The sequence below is a fragment of the Saccopteryx leptura genome, chromosome 3 (assembly GCF_036850995.1).
Source record: "Saccopteryx leptura isolate mSacLep1 chromosome 3, mSacLep1_pri_phased_curated, whole genome shotgun sequence".
Lineage (NCBI taxonomy): Eukaryota > Metazoa > Chordata > Mammalia > Chiroptera > Emballonuridae > Saccopteryx > Saccopteryx leptura.
Window position 1 is genome coordinate 343,166,860 of NC_089505.1, and position 17,114 is coordinate 343,183,973.

The 17,114-nt window shown below is 43.5% G+C and overlaps 1 protein-coding gene across 1 annotated transcript in view; it reads left to right on the forward strand.

Annotated features, from left to right (window-relative positions):
- The first annotated feature begins 3,734 nt into the window (after window positions 1–3,734).
- Window positions 3,735–17,114, forward strand: part of OXR1 (oxidation resistance 1) — a 507,670-nt gene continuing 494,290 nt past the window's right edge. The window contains exon 1 of the mRNA XM_066379348.1: window positions 3,735–3,899. The gene's annotated coding sequence lies outside the window, so the exon portion shown is untranslated. The remainder of the gene's footprint in view (window positions 3,900–17,114) is intronic.

The following is a 17,114-nucleotide window of genomic DNA, read 5'->3' on the forward strand; positions in this document are numbered from 1 at the left end:
ACTTCACTGAGTGGCACCACTTTGGAAATAATCAGTGCCTGAAAAAAAAGATGAAAAGGCCACAAAGAGGGTACTAAGTGCTAACCTTAGGTAGGCAATTAAAGCATTTGAGCCTTAAAAAAACCAGGAAAAATTACTTCGAAGCATTATTATTACTATTTTACTTATTCCTGATTAACTCCAACCAACAGATATCCCAACAGGGGCCTCATGTCCTTTTATTGTCTATGAGTAAACAGGCCAGTCCGTGGCTGTGGTGAATATCTAATATTTCTATTTTGAAAGTATCCCCTACCCTTTCTTCTGCTGACTGGATACTTTCCCTCCTTTTGAGAAGGTTTCTTCCCCTAGAGCAGGGGTCGGGAAACTTTTTGGCTGAGAGAGCCATGAACGCCACATATGTTAAAATGTTATTCCGTGAGAGCCATACAACGACCTGTGTAGTTTACACATTAACCAATAAAAATTTGGTGTTGTTCCGGAGGACAGCTGTGATTGTCTCCAGCCACCCACAACCATGAACATGAGCGGTAGGAAATGAATGGATTGTAATACATGAGAATGTTTTATATTTTTAACGTTTTTATTTTTTAAATTAAAGATTTGTCTGCGAGCCAGATGCAGCCATCAAAAGAGCCACATCTATGTCCCGAGCCATAGGTTCCCGACCCCTGCCCTAGAGGATGCGGGAGGTTATATGTTTGACTCAGGACAGCCAACCAGAGTCCTTTTTCAAAGATTGATCTGCTCATCAGAGCATGGGGATGCCTTTCTTTGCAAAATCGAAAGCTTTGTTATCTGTGTAGGGCTGGAACTGCACTATGGACACAGTCTGATGGAGAATGAAACCAGCAAAGAAAGCAATGCTGAGAGCAACTGAGAAATATATTTCTGCCACTCCTTGCTCTTCTGAGTTAGGTACCCCAATGCATTTTCTTTGCCTGCCTAAGTTAGAGTTCAGTTGGTCACTTGCTATTAAGTGTCCTGAATGTAATATTTTCAAATTACATATTTAGGCAGGAAATCAAAAAGTCTAAACTTGTAACCAAACTGCCCTGTTTCATGATTATACCTAGTGTTTATGCTGTAATATGATGTTCAGAAAATCCTAACCACTTTAAGATTAATTACTGAGAAAGGAAGAAGGAAAACAACTGGGATGAAGGTAAAGTATATTTTTCACTACCTACGGAAAGGAATGAGTGAGTTGCGTTGATACCGTAAGGAAATTTTATTTCCATTTCTCAATGAATGGCTCATGAAAAATTACAAAAATGTTATCATTTCAAAGTGGCTCTAGTCCTGGAGATGCCATTTATCGAGACAAACTCTAAAGAAAAAATAATCAAGGAACTGGATACTGGCAAGTAAAAGATCATACATTAATTGATCATATATTTTGGGCTGGATATGGCAGTCAATTCAAAGTAGGGAGTGAAGGAAGCCGCTAGGAGGGAAGACAACTTGACCCAAATAGACACAAACCACTACAGTTCTGTTGAAAAGCACACCTGCCTAACCTGTGGTAGCGCAGTGGATAAAGCATTGACCTGGCATGCTGAGGTCACTAATTCGAATTCCTGGACTTGCCATGAAAATTTTCAAAAGCTGATTTTAGGGAGTTAAGATAGAATTCACTGAACAGTAAATAGAATTACAAGCTGATGATGCTTCTTGCTCTTTCCCCCACCTTCTCTCTCTCTCTCTCTCTCAAATCAATTAAGTAGATTCTCCCCCCCCCCCTGAAGCTGGAAACGGGGAGAGACAGTCAGACAGAGTCCCACATGCTCCCGACAGGGATCCACCCGGCACGCCCACCATGGGGCGACGCTATGCCCACCAGGGGGCGATGCTCTGCCCCTCCGGGGGGTCGCTCTGCCGCGACCAGAGCCACTCTAGCGCCTGGGGCAGAGGCCAAGGAGCCATCCCCAGCGCCGGGGCCATCTTTGCTCCAATGGAGCCTGGGCTGCGGGAGGGGAAGAGAGAGACAGAGAGGAAGGAGAGGGGGAGGGTTGGAGAAGCAGATGGGCGCTTCTCCTGTGTGCCCTGGCCTGGAATCGAACCCGGGACTTCTAATTAAGTAGAATCTTAAAAAAAAAACAAAAAAAAAACAAACAACCACATCTATGTTACTTAGTAGGTTTAGCAAAACTTTACTATTTTGTAACAATGGCAAAAGAAAGTAGCTTTAGCAAAGAATCTGAGCTGTGATATATTATAAAATACATGCAGGGGAATGAATTGCTCTTAGAAGATTCTTAGTAAATTCTCTCTGAATGAATGAATAAAAATGAAATAGTCACTTCCAAAAACTACAAAATCTAAGCTGCGAATGCCCAGAAAAAAATGGGGGTTGGGGGGGGGGGGGTAATGGATAACAAAACCTGTGATCAGCAGTTTTCAATTACTAGCACTCCACAAAGAATAATTCCTAATTTTCTTCAGCCCTATCTCAGTCAAGTGTAACTATTGTTTCAGAGGAATAGGTTATGAGGAAACCATGGAAGTTTCTAGTCTGGCAGACTCTGAGTTCAACACTATATTATTTTTCAAGGCAAGAGATGAACATCTCTGAACTTTAATGTCCTGATCTGTCAAATGGGAATAATAATAATTCCCTTTTGAGGTGGTAGTGAGGAGTGAATTTCATCCAGGAAACATTTGTACCTCACAGGATGGAAATTTTCAAAAGTTGATTTTAGGGAGTTAAGATAGAATTTACTGAACAGTAATAGCAGGAAATAGTTAATTTGCAGATCATATCCTGCAAGATTAATTTGCAGGACATATCCTAGCCCTACCTTGGCAAAGGACAGACCCCTCCTTAGGAAGGGTTACGAAAGGGCCAGGTTTCAGTTCCGGTGTCACAATCTACCCATTGCTAGTTTGCGCCCCTTTTCTTATTGCAATTAAAAGCCTGGTTGGAAGAAGGGTAGAGGTCGAACTTGGGGTGGGGAAGAACATTTTAGGTAACTACAGCGAGATCACCACGGATAGGGTGGGTGCCTGCAAACTATGCCAAATCCTGCGGAATGAGCAGTCAAAAAGCCCAGAAAAGAATTCTACATTGTATTTATTCTTTCAAACCCTACTATTATTTTTATTGAATTTATTGGGGAGACGTTGGTTAATTCTTCCAGAGTCCCCTCTAGCTCGCTTTACACAGCCCTTTGCCCACCGCCCACCGCCCACCGCCCACCCCCTTTGGGCTGTCGCCCTTTCTTCTTTTTTCCTTCCAGCAAATCTAAGCCTCCAAAAAACTTTTATTTTTATCCAGAAGCCTGAGTCAATTTCGTTTGACGGAACTTTTAACATCGCTTTAACTCAACTTTCCTCCGTTTCTTCGGAGAGAACCGAAGGAGGGAGCACGAAATCCGGGCAGCCTCCGGCTCAGCGCCGGAGAAACCCGCGGGTGCCGCGAAGGAAGCTCCGTTTTTCCCGGGGCCGGACGCAGAGTGCGGGGAGGGACCTGGCAGGACGTGCACTCTGGTCTCCGTTACTCAGCGCGCGGCTGGGGTGTGTGCAGCTTTAAGTCCCAGCCGTGCCATCGCAGGACCTATTTTTAGCAGAGCAGCTCCCCCCCCCCCTTTTCCCCGGTCCCCAGCGTGGTAGCCTCCAGCTGGCGGCGACAACCCGGCGGCTCCTTTCGGTCTCCCCCGCCGCTGCTGGCTCTTGGTATGACCCACGCGGGCTGGCCGGGGAACTGAGCATGTCTGGAAGCGCTCGGCGGCCTCGGCGGCGGCGGGGGCAGAGCCGGGCTGCGTCAGGCTGAGCCCATTCACCGTGCGGCCGCAGGAGCGCAGCGCCGGTGCCGCGCCGCCCAGCCCCGCCGAGAGGGGCGCACTCGCCGTCGCGGGGCCCGCCGCCGCTCACCGCAGCCCCCTCCTGGCGACCCGCAAGTAAGTTTGTTAGATGGTTGGGCGGTGGGGCGAGGGCATGGCGCCCCGGGGAGCCCAGTCTGGCGGGCTGGAGGCGCGGCTGGCGCCCGGGAGAGCCGGCTGGCTGCTGTCCCCTGTGGCTGGCGCTTCGGCGAGCCTCTTGGCCAGTTTGAAAGCGGTGGCCGCTGGGATGCTCAAGCAGAGAGAACCGACCAAGCAGGAGGGCTGAACTGGCTCTGGCGAGGGTCGAGGAGAGAGGGAAGGACCGCGCGGCGAGAGAGGGACTCGGCAGGCCGGGAGCGGGCAGGTGCGGGATGGGGAGGCCGGGCTGAGGATGCGGGCGCCCGGCGGAAACAGCCGCGGAGGGAAAGCGGGGTGTCTCTGGGGGTAGCGTGAGAACGGCTGAGAACGCAGTATAGGGAGGGCATAGTAATGGGTGAGCGTGTCCTGGCTGGAGCGGTGGGAGAGAAGATGGGAGGAAAGTGGGGCGTGTGGAAAGCGGATTTGAACTAGAGCAGAGGACGCTGGTTGAAGGGACAGTGGGCTCCGAAGAACAAGTGGACTCTGATCATTTAGGGAATCAATACCAGGACGGGACGATATGATGATGGAGAAAGGCAGCCTTGAATCGAGGTCTACGGAGGGAGGACAAGAGGCTACATGTTGGGAACCGGCTGGACAGAGGATGGATGCAGAAAGTGGCCTGGAAGGGCCAGCAGAAAAATCGCTGAGGGATTTGGGTGTAGGGGAAGAGGGAAGCAGTGCCGGGGTCGGACGGAATGACAGGGCTGCTGGTGGGGCCGGAAGGCATAGGAAAGGGTTGGACGCTACGTGCAGCCCCCCTAATACGACTTAGTAGCGGTCCTCGAGAGGTTCCTTGGTACCCCAGGCTCCTCCTACAGCTCCTACCTGGCTCGGTCGCCCGGAGGCTCGCTCTAGTTGAGCTTGTAAGGAGATTGGACTCATGTGGCTGCCTGGAAGGTAGTCAGTTTCGGGGGAGCTGCCGGGGCTTCCCTTAAGTGGTTCCCAGCACTCTCGAGGTGCAATGTAAGGTCCGACTCTGTGTGCTTCAGGGGGGCGAGGGGAGTGCTGTCCGTTCTAGGCCCCGGGGATTTGTGGTCTTGCTGGAGACGTGCGGTATTTTGAGCGGGGAAGTCAGGCAGAAGTCTGCAAGGTACAACTCGCGGCCGGGCGTGTGAGTGTGCTTGTGTGTGCGCGTATTGCCGGCCCGGGGCCGCCTGTGTTGCTGCAGTCAGCCCGGAGATTCCGGGCTCTACCGGCGGCAGAGGGAGGGGATTTAGGGAAACCTGCTTTCCTACTTTTCTTCTACCTCCTTTCCCCAGGGTCACGTTCTTTGCTCGTCCAGTGATGCTCCTTTCTAACCCCTCCCTGGCCCTTGCACCTCCCAAACCTGACGCCAGTCTTGTCCTCTGGTTCCATACGTGGAAGAGGCGGCCGTCCCTCCGCTGCCGGAAGTGGGAGTGCCCAGTCGTCAGAGGGGCTCCTGAATCCTAGGGTCCCCTGCCTGGCTGCCTGGGGCGTCGCTCCAGAAGTCCGCAGTTCACTCTGCTGCCCCCGCAGGTGACGCGGTGATGTTGCCCCTCGGACTCGGGTAGTGCGATGGCTCCAAAGGACCAGTGGGAAGGAGCAGCCCAGAAGAGTGATCAGCCCTTAGCAGTTCCAGGAGGGGAGATCTCCCTTGAGTTGCCCACACATAAACATAACTTAAAAAGACCAGATCAGTAACATACAAAACATCTAGTGCAAAAAGCTTTATGTAAAAACGCCTCTTTGGCTGGGAAAGGTTTCACCCACAAACCGCCAGGGGGAAGAAGCTTCTGCGTACAGGATCAGAACCTGGGGGGGGTGGGGGGGGTGGGAAGCAGGGCACGGGTGTTGTCACCAAGTCCCTAGCTTCTCAGAGTCCTTCCGGCTTGTCTTGCTGTGTTATGTCCCCATTGGTGCCATATTTTAAGTGAGACTTTACCAGATACAGGAAATGAGGGTGAAGGCGACTTTGGAAACCTGTGCCATCTGTGGAAGGACTCAAAGAAGAGAAATGACAACGGTACCTACTGTCTACCAGTACTTCAGAGGGCTCTGAGATTGTGTGTGTACAGCTATCAAAAGCAATGGTGGACGTCCAAAATATGGGGCTGGGATGTGGTGTGGGGATGGGCGAGGGCAGGGGCGGGGAGAGGGTGTGTGTGACTCAGATGGAGGGAAATGAGAACCTTGAAACAAGTGATCGAGGCCATTGTGTGGACTGTCTCGCAGAGTGATCACCTACTAGGGAGGAACACAGCAGTAAAGACAGCAAAGTTCTAATGGCCAAGGCATGTTCTCATTTATTCCATGTGACATTGGCTGGCCCGGTTTCTAGTACAGTAACTATTGAAATTTACCCTTTGAAATATGCCCATGCTTCTGAATATCTGTATGGTGGAACATTTGAATAAAAAGGCTTATGCTGTAATTTTCTGCTTCTAATACTATGTTTTTTTCCTATTGATTGTTATTAATAATTGTGGTTAAGGTAAAATAAATATTATTTTAGCCATTAATTCTGTTCTCCCCAGAGTGTTGTTCAAATAAAACATGACATTATATGTTTGCTTCTTTTTTTTTGTTTGGTGGTCAAGGAGGAGGGATTGTTGGGCAAGTTGATTAGGGTATCAATTAAAGGCAGAATTTAGGCACCTGAAGCTGTTATTAGCCTGTGGAGGTAAAGGCTTAATTTATAGATGCTAAATTTAATGTGAAATGAGAAAACTCTTCCCTCTTCATTCTTCCATCCTGCACTGGAAACACAAAGGATCGGACCCCTAATCCTCAGAAGCCTAATTTGGCACTAATTTTCCTAGAGTATTGTTCCTTAAACCCCAATATGCCTTAGGAAATAGTGGAATCTCTGCTTCCCTGAGGTAAAGGCATTTAGAAAAAGGTGGTGAAATGGCTTGATGAGTCAGAATGACAGAAATGTTAGAGTGGAAGAAGAGACATCACTTTTTCTTACCTTGGGGTATCTCATTGATCGCTTAGAAAAGTGGTTCCCAATGGGACAGTGTTGCCCCCCAGGGGCCACTGGCAATGTCTGCAGATGGATTTTGGTCGTCACAGCATGGGGAGAGGGGTGCTCAGGCTTCACATGGGCAGAAGCCAGGATTGTTGCTAATATTCTGCAAGGCACTGGGTGGTCACTCATAATATCAAAGAATGACCTGACCTCAAATGTTAATAATGTTGAAGTTCAGAAATCATACTCATAAGATATGATTAGAGTTAAAAGCAAGTCCTTTTAAGATGCTTTCTGTAAGAATGAGACGGCACTCCATCACCAGATGTACAGGCTTTATTAGAGGAGAAAGACCTGCCGGGGCACTCCAGGAGAAGTGCACCGGGTTACAGACTAGGGGCGAGTTATATAGAGCCTGAGGGGATACTGAGGCAAAAGTCCTGGTATGTCCAGAATGCTCCTGCTTGGGGTGGCTTGTCAGCTTTTTGGAATTCCTCTGTCTCTGGGGGAGATAGTCCAGTAAGGTCTGACAGATAAGCGGAACATCAAGAGGGCAGTTTGGAATACACATATCTATCACTTTCAAATATTCCTATTGGAAGTCTGTCTATCTTGGAAATCAATAGTAGTTAATATTAAGAGAGTTTCTTTGCGAAATAGTCCCATGTTCAAAAACACTTGTGTTAAGGAAATTAGAGATGTTTCCTTCTAGTACAATGTCTTTTCAGTCTTCAAAACAATTCCTAAAACTTGTTGAGAATGTCTAGAATGAGAGGTTCTATAATACATATGTGAATTGAATAAATATGTTTGATAAAAAAAAAAACTGTTTAGCTACTTATTTTTTACTGAACTTGTTTGGTAATTGCCTTTTTAAATACATAGTTTTAATTTTTAAAATTATAATTAAAGTTACAACTAGAGAGTTCTTCATGTACTGAGGAATCGTATAGAATCAGAGAGCATTAGCTGGATATTTATTAGAAGCCTCATGAAATGTTCCAGAATGAAACATCAGTATTCATGGACATCTCCACAGGAAGGTAAGAATCCTGTATAATTTTCATGTATTTAGTTTCAATTTAAAATCAACAGCATGGCATGTACTGAGAAACAACCATTCTAGCCTGTAGCACAATACTCTACCTTGAGAGGAGGAACAATAGCTTCCATCCTTAAATGTAATAAGATCAGGGAACTGTTCTAATATCGATTGTTTGCAGGAACTCAGAACATCTATTAGGTAAAAGCTTTGTCCTCATCACACTGAGGCCTAGAGAAACTAAAGAGATGTGGTCAGTGCTTCTACCCTCTCCTGCCCCGTCCGCATCCCTTTGATTGGTTGATTGGTTGGTTGATTGGTTGGTGTCAGAATTTGTTCTGCAGAGATCATCATTAGGGCTGTTTACTTCCCTTCTTGTTCTAATAATCATTCCCTCCATCCTTGACCATTACCATCCCCCAGTCCCTCAGGATTTCGTGCATCAGAGGAGACTTGATACTCCTGTGCAGTCTCTTGGGCACCAAACAACCCCTCCTTTTCTCCTGTGTGTACAAACACAAACAGCTCCATTCTGCTTCCAAAGTGGAACAGAGATTCGTGTCGCTCTTGGAGAAAGATGGTGGGAGATCCCTTGTTTTTCACAAAGGCAACCGGCAACCTCAGTTCTTCTGCTTGCATTTTTGAATTCGTTGTTCAGTTCAGTTGCTTATTGTTGCCATAAGGAAGGCTCTGTCTTTCCCAAGAGAATAGTGAGAGAACTGAGGAAAACAGAACTTTAGCCTGAGCAACACTGGTGTCGACAGAGTGCGCCTGTTATCGGACTATGTGAAAGCTCAAGAATATGATTAAACCAATGAGAATCATAGTTTATACATTCAACAGACATTTGAATTCAAATGTAGCTTCAGTTCTAGGCACTGAGACTCTTGTATTTGCAAGGCTGAGCTGCCTTGTACATTACAACCAGTTTGCAAAACCAAGTTCATTTGCAGAACATACATATTTCCATATGTCTCTAAAAGCTTATCTATAAAATAAAACACGCGGTGGATATTCATGTTCAGGAAATGGGGGCAGTCATATAGCCTGATTCTTGAAAATACTTTTGAACATAATTGGTGAGATGCAGAAGGCAAAAGAATCTGTTAGGGGGGAAACAGTTACATGGATTTCTATATAGAGTAGACAAGAAGGGAGTGAGTAATTTGAGGTGAAAGGGTCAGTTCTTGTTTCTCTTTTTCTTTCTTTAGGAAATGCTTATTGATTTTGTTTGACATCTGAGCAAGGAGAGTTGGTTTCTTTTCCACTATTACCTGTTGGATGGATGCATGTCTTTTTATACTTCTGATAACCATGGCGGTAGAAGGCAGTGGGTCGGCTGGCACTGATAGAGTAAAGCAGAATTTCAAATCGATACTGTCCTAATAATGTTTGCAATGGAATCTTTGAACACATACTGTGAGTGGTTGATCGTACCATGTCACTGTTTTGTGGAGACTAATAGAAAGATTACAGAAGTGAGCATTTTTGCTGTTCTGAGTACTAGGTAATATATATGTTTTTTAAACTGTCAGAATATACTTGTTTGTAAGAAAATGAAATAATATGGTGGCTTCTCTTATGAGTAAAAAGACACTGTATGTTGCCTTTGCTGAATTCAAGAACAAGAGCGACAAAAGCAAAGTTTTGACATTTATTCTTTAGCAAAGGCAAAGGGTTACTGGTTTTTATTTCAGTTTAGCTTATTGCTAAGGATGAGCAACAGCAATGCATGAAACCGACTCTCTTGCTTATGGAAGGTTTTACTTTTGTCTATAAATGCTTATTCATCTTAACAAATAGCCGGAATGTTTCCTGAGGCTTTCAGCCTTCTTTATAACTAGTGTGTCTCTTCTGTCTTTGGAATATTCATGAAGAGATGTCATTTGGAATCGGAATATTGGGATGATTTGGCTGATGCCATCCTTTCTAATGTTGTGAGTTAGACTTGTCGCTGCCCTCTTAAAGAAGGTGACGTAGATGGGAGGCCTGTATGGGTGCTGACAGCAGCCTGTTTTATCCCAGGGCATGTGTATTACTTGACATTTGGTCTGGGATCCCCACTGACCAAAACATAGATCTCAGTCTTTTGAATTATGAAGCCTGATTTTAACATTGTTGACTTGAACTAATGTTGTGATCAGGCTTAGGAATCAATGAATGTGTTTGGAAAAGAGTGCCTGGTGAGCCAGAACACTCACCAGCCATTATAAGAAAGGAGATACAGCAGTTTAAGGAGGATCCAGAGCTTTGCAGTCAAATCTGCCACTTTTTTTCTAGCAGTTCTCTGACTTTAGATGAGTTTTTTGTTTTTGTTTTTTTTAACATTATGGAGCTCCAATTTCCTCATCTTTGAAATGGAGTTTTTTGTGGGTTTTTTTCCCCCTGATTTTAGGGAATATTTTCAAAACAGAGATCCCTATTAAATAGTGGTAATGCTTATGTTTCCTTCTAGTGCTGGGTTGAAATGGCTGCTGTCCAAGAAGGGGGAGCTGCGGGAGTCAGAAGGGCCACGGGTGAGCAGAATGGGATGAAAAAGGACCCTGGAGGCGGATTGAAGATTAGGAAGGGATTTTGGAGGTGATGTAGTCTGGTGTCTTCTTTTGATTTTATAAGATCTTGGGGATTTAGAATTAGGAAGTAATTTTCTCAAGGTCAGCAGTCGCTATGCATTATTTCAGGAGAATGCATTTTTCAAACTGTCCATCCAGACCTTCTCTGCCTTATGAGTACACTTATTTTCTTGTTGAATTCATGTTTCTTCTGTTTATTTAAAAATGCTGTTCAGCTCAAGTTGTTATCCTCCAGGTCTTCTATAGGCAATAGTAAGTCAACAGATCTCTAATTAAATTTGTATGGAAGTTCAACCTGGATGTTCACCTAAATGATCAGGATGATCCAGCACAACTTTATATCTAAAAATAAGAAACACCACTATTGATTATATCCTTCAACTGGGTTATATCTATTAATGATCAGAAAATTGAAGATTGAACCTTGTTTATGATTCTGTTGATGAGTTAATAGTTTTGTTTTTGTTTTAAATCAGTTCAGTGCTGTTACCATTGTCACTTTCTGAAAAGTTTTGGAGTCAATAAAAATGTGAAAACCTATTTAGTTAGTAGCTGTAAAACTTGGGCAATCAGTTGACTTTCCAGTTGCTCCTGTCTTTTGAGAATCTCCTATTCTTTTGAGAATCATATCCACCAGGTCATGGGTGTGATTCTTGTGATGATGAAGTGAGATAAGGGGAGGAAAGGTCTTAGTGTGACGCCTGGCTCACTTCTTTGTACACTGCTAGTTCTACCACACTTTAGCTGTGCCTTTGAAAGCGATCATTTATATTTGAATCATTTCAGATTCTCGCACTGTTAAGAATCAGAAAATCTGATTTCAAGTGGCTTCAGTTAAAAAAAAAAGAAAGAGAGACTTAGTGATTGTAACTGAGTAGAGGAAGGGACTATGGCTCAGGTGGGACTTGATTCAGGGCTCAAACCATGGGACCAGTTCCTTGTTTTCCCACTGCACTTTCTTATTCTTAGTTCTACTTGTAAGTGTTGGCTACATTGTTGAAAGGCTCTCTCCTTGGGATTCGAAGATGGCTGCCTGAGGCTTGCAGGGTTTCTTCCTATTCCCGGATTCACAACTAAAGAAGAGGAGAGTTTTTCCATAGTTCTTGTAGAGGAAGCTGCTCTTTTCAGAAATCCCGGAAAATGTCCCCCTCACACACATCTCACTGGCTCTGATCAAGTAAAGAGCCTCCTCTTTCCATCACAGTAGCCAGGGGATGGTGTATTCTTGTTGGGAAGTGTGTTTTCCTATGAAAAGGTGGGAGATTGTTTTGGGAGGAGGGGTATTGTATGTATGATGGGCAGATAAACAGTAAGGAGCCACCACAGCACCTGTGTTATCTGTCCCCCACACCCAAATATTGGAGTCATGGTTTTATTTCATTTGAGTCATAGGTAAAGTCTAGATAATTCTTTCTTCTCTATTACTGAATGTATCTTCCGAATGATGGATCTAAATCTTCATAATTAAATGAAATAAATGTGTATTAGCTCTCTTCCTACAGTATACATCATTAGACTGGCTGTGAGGACACTAGGATATGTTTTGCTACAAATAAACGTTTGTTATAGGAATAAATTAATACAGTTTCTTACATTAGATACTGTACTTGGTTGTAGGATAACTGTTTTCTCAAAAACAACAGGAGTAATTGTCATCATGTAAATTATTAACTAGGTCCTTGGATTATGAGCAAACTTGCTTGCTTCTGGCCTTACATCTGCAGACCAAACTGTAATAGACAGTAAGGCTAGTAAGAGTTATGCAGCAAACAATTCTTTGTGTTTGCAAATGGCTACACGTGAGCAGCTAATAAAATATTCCAGAAAGGTTAATAGGTTAAATCTTTATATTTATTTAAAAATTCCAGAATCCTCATTGAGGCTGTTGTCACAGAAGCCTCTTAAGTGCAGTTGTTTTCTCAGATAAAATGTGCTTTTACATTGTGAATTAATGTATTAATGGACTGGGATTATTTTTCTCATCTATTTAAAACCCTTTATATAGATCCCAGTGACAGGCTGTCACAATCACCTATCTCACATTTAGCAGAAGAATGTTAACCGCCATGATAAATGGCTTTGAGCAAAAAAATTATTTTCTTGTTTTCATCTAAATCATTTAGTAATAGAAACAAATGTAAGTTCCTTACTTTAAAATGCTTCAGAATGGGAAAATGAAGTCACACGTCCTTGCATTTTCAAAGCTATCTTTCAGCTGCTGTAAAACACGAGCTACTTGTGATGAGTGAGGTATGTCAGTATAGCAGTTGTTTCCCCCATAGTTTCCAGCAGGAGAGAAAATACATTTTAGCCCAATGAACTTAAAAATGAAAAACTATAGGAATCAGTATGCATTCATTACCTCTCAGATCTGTTTAGAGCAGGGGTCTCAAACTCAACTCAGCATGTGGGCCGCAGAGCAAGATCACAGCCATTTGGCCGCACTAGGTCTACAAAAGGCAACTGTTACGCAACACTTTTCAGTGTCACAAAACGACCAGAAACTGTAGTTCGCATCACAACTGCTGTTAACTAAGCTAATATCTAGCTAGGATGCTAGAGAAATGAAAAATACAAGTAGGCCCCTAGGCTTACTTAATTTTATCCAAAATATTTTGAACTTCGTGGATTAGTCTGCGGGCCGCACAAAATTGTTCGGCGGGCCGCATGCGGCCCGCGGGCCGCGAGTTTGAGACCCCTGGTTTAGAGCTTAGATGCCTAAGAGATTTGAAGGTACCTGTTTATACCACTGAAGTGTCACTGCAGTGAGGTTTTCAGTTGTTACCAGCATGTTTTAAAATTTCAGATGAGTAATACAGCTGAGTGTACAGCAGAGGAAGAGGAAGATACGGTTTTTAATGATCTGAACTATAAGATGAACAACCCAGAGAGACAAAGAACCATTCTGGCACTGCGGGAATGTTCAGGAAGTTTTAGAAAAACCTGGGGGAGATATTTTAACATAGCTTTATAGACACAGCTACTGATTATGTTAAATATTAAGAGTTTTGTGTTTGGTGTCAGGCACACATCATGTTTGTCATGAAATATTATAGGGAATTTTATTTATTTATTTATTTATTTATTTTTATTATTATTATTAGCGCTTGTAGTTGTCAGAGTTCCCTAACTGAATTAAATAGAAACTGATTCTGGTTAATTTAAGCAGAAAGGGATTCATTGGATATTTAGGGAGGAGTTCATGGAATTGAAGGAAGTGCTGAAGAATAAGACCTTGGAAAGGATAATACACTGGTGGGATGAATTGTGTCACTGTGCTCAAGACTTAGAATTAGGGAGGGGGGAATAAAGGGAGGGGGAATGTCCTGAGGAAGAGCAGGACATTTTGATTGACAGCTCAACACTGTTTAATGAGCCCAAGGCGTTACCTCAAGGGATAATCTATCTGCTGCTACCAGAAAAAGGGAATAGATGATATTGGGCAGGCACACTCAATGCCCACTACATGCATTCAGGATGGAGAAACTTGCTTCAGTGATGCCAGATTACTAGAAAGGTAAAGGGAAAAAAAACCTTGATTATATTATCTAACCAGTATCTATATGTAAGACAAAAATACTGTTAGTTTCCTAAGACTGCCTTGACAAATTACCATGAACTGCTGGCTTGACATAGCATATTTATTCTCAGTTCTGGAGGCTAGAAGTCTGAAATCAAGGTATTATCAGGGCTGTTCTCTCTTTGTAGACTCAAGGGAGAGAATGTCTTCCACCTTTTTTCCTTAGATTCTGGTGCTGCTAGTTAGTAACCCTGGGCATCCCTTGGTGTATAGCTGCATCACTCGGTCTCTGCCTCCATCATCACATAGCATTTATCTTACCCTGTGTCTCTGGCTTCATGCATCTTCTTTTTTTTACTAAGGACACTAATCATATTGGATTGAGGACCCACCCTATTTCAGTATGACCACCTCTTTCTCTCTTTTCCTTCCTTCCTTCCTTCCTTCCTTCCTTCCTTCCTTCCTTCCTTCCTTCCTTCCTTTTCTTTCTTTCTTTCCTTCCTTCCTTCCTTCCTTTTCCTTCCTTCCTTCCTTCCTTCCTTCCTTCCTTCCTTCCTTCCTTCCTTCCTTCCTTCCTTCCTTCCTTCCTTTTCTTTCCTTCCTTCCTTCCTTCCTTCCTTCCTTCCTTCCTTCCTTCCTTCCTTCCTTCCTTTTCTTTCCTTCCTTCCTTCCTTCCTTCCTTCCTTCCTTCCTTCCTTCCTTCCTTCCTTCCTTCCTTCCTTCCTTCCCTCCCTCCCTCCCTCCCTCCCTCCCTCCCTCCCTCCCTCCCTCCCTCCCTTTCTTTCTTTCTCCTTTCTTTCTTCTTTCTTTCTTTCTTTCTTTCTTTCTTTCTTTCTTTCTTTCTTTCTTTCTTTCTTTCTTTCTTTTTCTTTCTTTCTTTCTTTTCACACAGAGAGTCAGAGAGAGGGACCGATAGGGACAGACAGACAGGAAGGGAGAGAGATGAGAAGCATCAATTCTTTGTTGCGGTCCCTTAGTTGTTCAAATGATTGCTTTTCTATATGTGCCGCGACTAGGGTGCTACAGCAGGGCAAGTGTCCCTTTGCTGAAACCAGTGACCTTGAGCTCAAGCCAGCGACCTTGGGATTCAAGCCAGCAACTTTTGGGTTCAAGCCAGCAAACATGGGGTCATGTCTAAGACCTCATGCTCAAACTAGTGAGCCCACACTCAAGCCAATGGCCTCAGAGTTTCGAACCTGAGTCCTCCACATCCCAATCCAAAGCTCTGTCCACTGCACCACCTCCTGGTCAGGCAGTATAACCATATCTTAAGGTAAACAATTACATCTGTAATTACCCAATTTCAAAATAAGGTCACATTTTCAGGTGTTTAGAAGAGTGATTAAATCAGATAATTATACAAAGTTTCATGTTAAAAATTATTTTCTTCTAGGAACACATAGGACACTAGTAATCCCAAAAACATTTGTTGAATATCCAGCACGGTATTATAAGCTGTGGATATAGAAGTAAATGTGGCAGACATGGTCTCTGGCTAGTACATAAATAAACATTGCAGATGTGTATTACCATACCAATGAAGAACAATCTAGTTTCCAGCACAGTATCTGGCACAAAGCACAAAATCAGTAACTATTTGTTGAATGAATTTATTCTTTCATCAGAATTTCCTTTACACAGATATGTTTGAGGTTTTTACCTGGAGTATTTACCTGATCATTGTCAGCCCTACCGTAATCGTTCACACTGTTTCTTCATAGCCTTTGGTTAGCTAGGATTACGTTGCTTAAATATCATCCCTCTCTGTGTTTCATTTTTACCATCTCAAAAGTAAGGTTGTGGTGGGGGCTGCTTTTTTCTCCTTAATTTCTCTTGAGGTTATCTTTGACAGCAGAGGTAGCCCTGAACCTCTGAGGCTAATACATTAATGTGAAGATGGAGGGTGCTGTGGCTAAAGCAGTGTTTCTCAAACTGGTTTTATGCAAGAAGAATCTGGGTAGTATATAGATATGTACTGAACTGAATGGAAAGAATTTGAATCCGTTCTCTTTCAATGTTATTAAGGCAAAGAAAAACTTTCAGTTGGTGCTAGTTCTTGTGGGGATAGGATTGCTTGTTTGGTTTTTGAAAGAGAGAGAGAGAGAGATTGAGAAGCATCAACTCGTAGTTCTGTCACTTTAGTTGTTTGTTGGTTGCTTCTCATATGTGCCTTGACCAGGGGCTGCAGCTGAGCCAATGACCCCTTGCTCAAGCCAGTGACTATGGAATCATGTCTATCATCCCCTGCCCATACTGGCGACCCCATGCTCAAGCTGGTGACCTTGGGGTTTCAAACCTGGGACCTCAGCATCTCACGTCAGAGCTCTGTTGCACCACCAGCCAGGCATCAACTGGTGCCAGTTTTTAACACCTCTTTCAATACACATACAGCTTCCATTTTAATGAAGAGTAGGCTTTAAAATACAAAGCTTTCAGAAGTCCCATAAAACTATTTTGTTTTAATAGCATTCATTTTTATTGTATCTTCTATTTATGCTGTTAGTTTCCATGTAAAGTAATGCCACAAGGCTTCCTTTAAAATTCATGCAGTTAAATTCTTAAAAATGAAAAGATGTTTAAAAACATCAAGAAGGTAGTATATACCTGATGGTTGATGTCTGCACTCTTTTCCTGACTCTTTCGGGTGCTGCTTGGCATTACAAACACCGAGAAGCAGCTATTCTTGTAAGAGTCCTCGCTTCTCTCATTGGTTCAGATGATGAATCCACTGGCCCGAAAAAGGGAGAATTGTGCATAGAAATAGGGTTTTGCATGACTTACTGTGCCTAGCTTCTGTGTATTTCTGAACTATCCTTTAAAAGCAATTCAGAATTGTTTTTCTTTTTGGCTTTTAAAGCACATTCTTAGCTTGATAGAATGCATGACCAATTAATATATGTAATTCTCCACTGTTTTTGTTTTTTAACCCCCAGCTAGGTTGTGATAGGACATAGGCTTCAAAGAAGGCTATGAAGGTAAGGAGGTTTAAAATATTTTTACAATTCTTATATTTTACCATCTCAGGGAATTGATTTTGGTACTGAAGGAGTTTAAAATTTTTTAAACAATCTTGTATGTGTTTAAA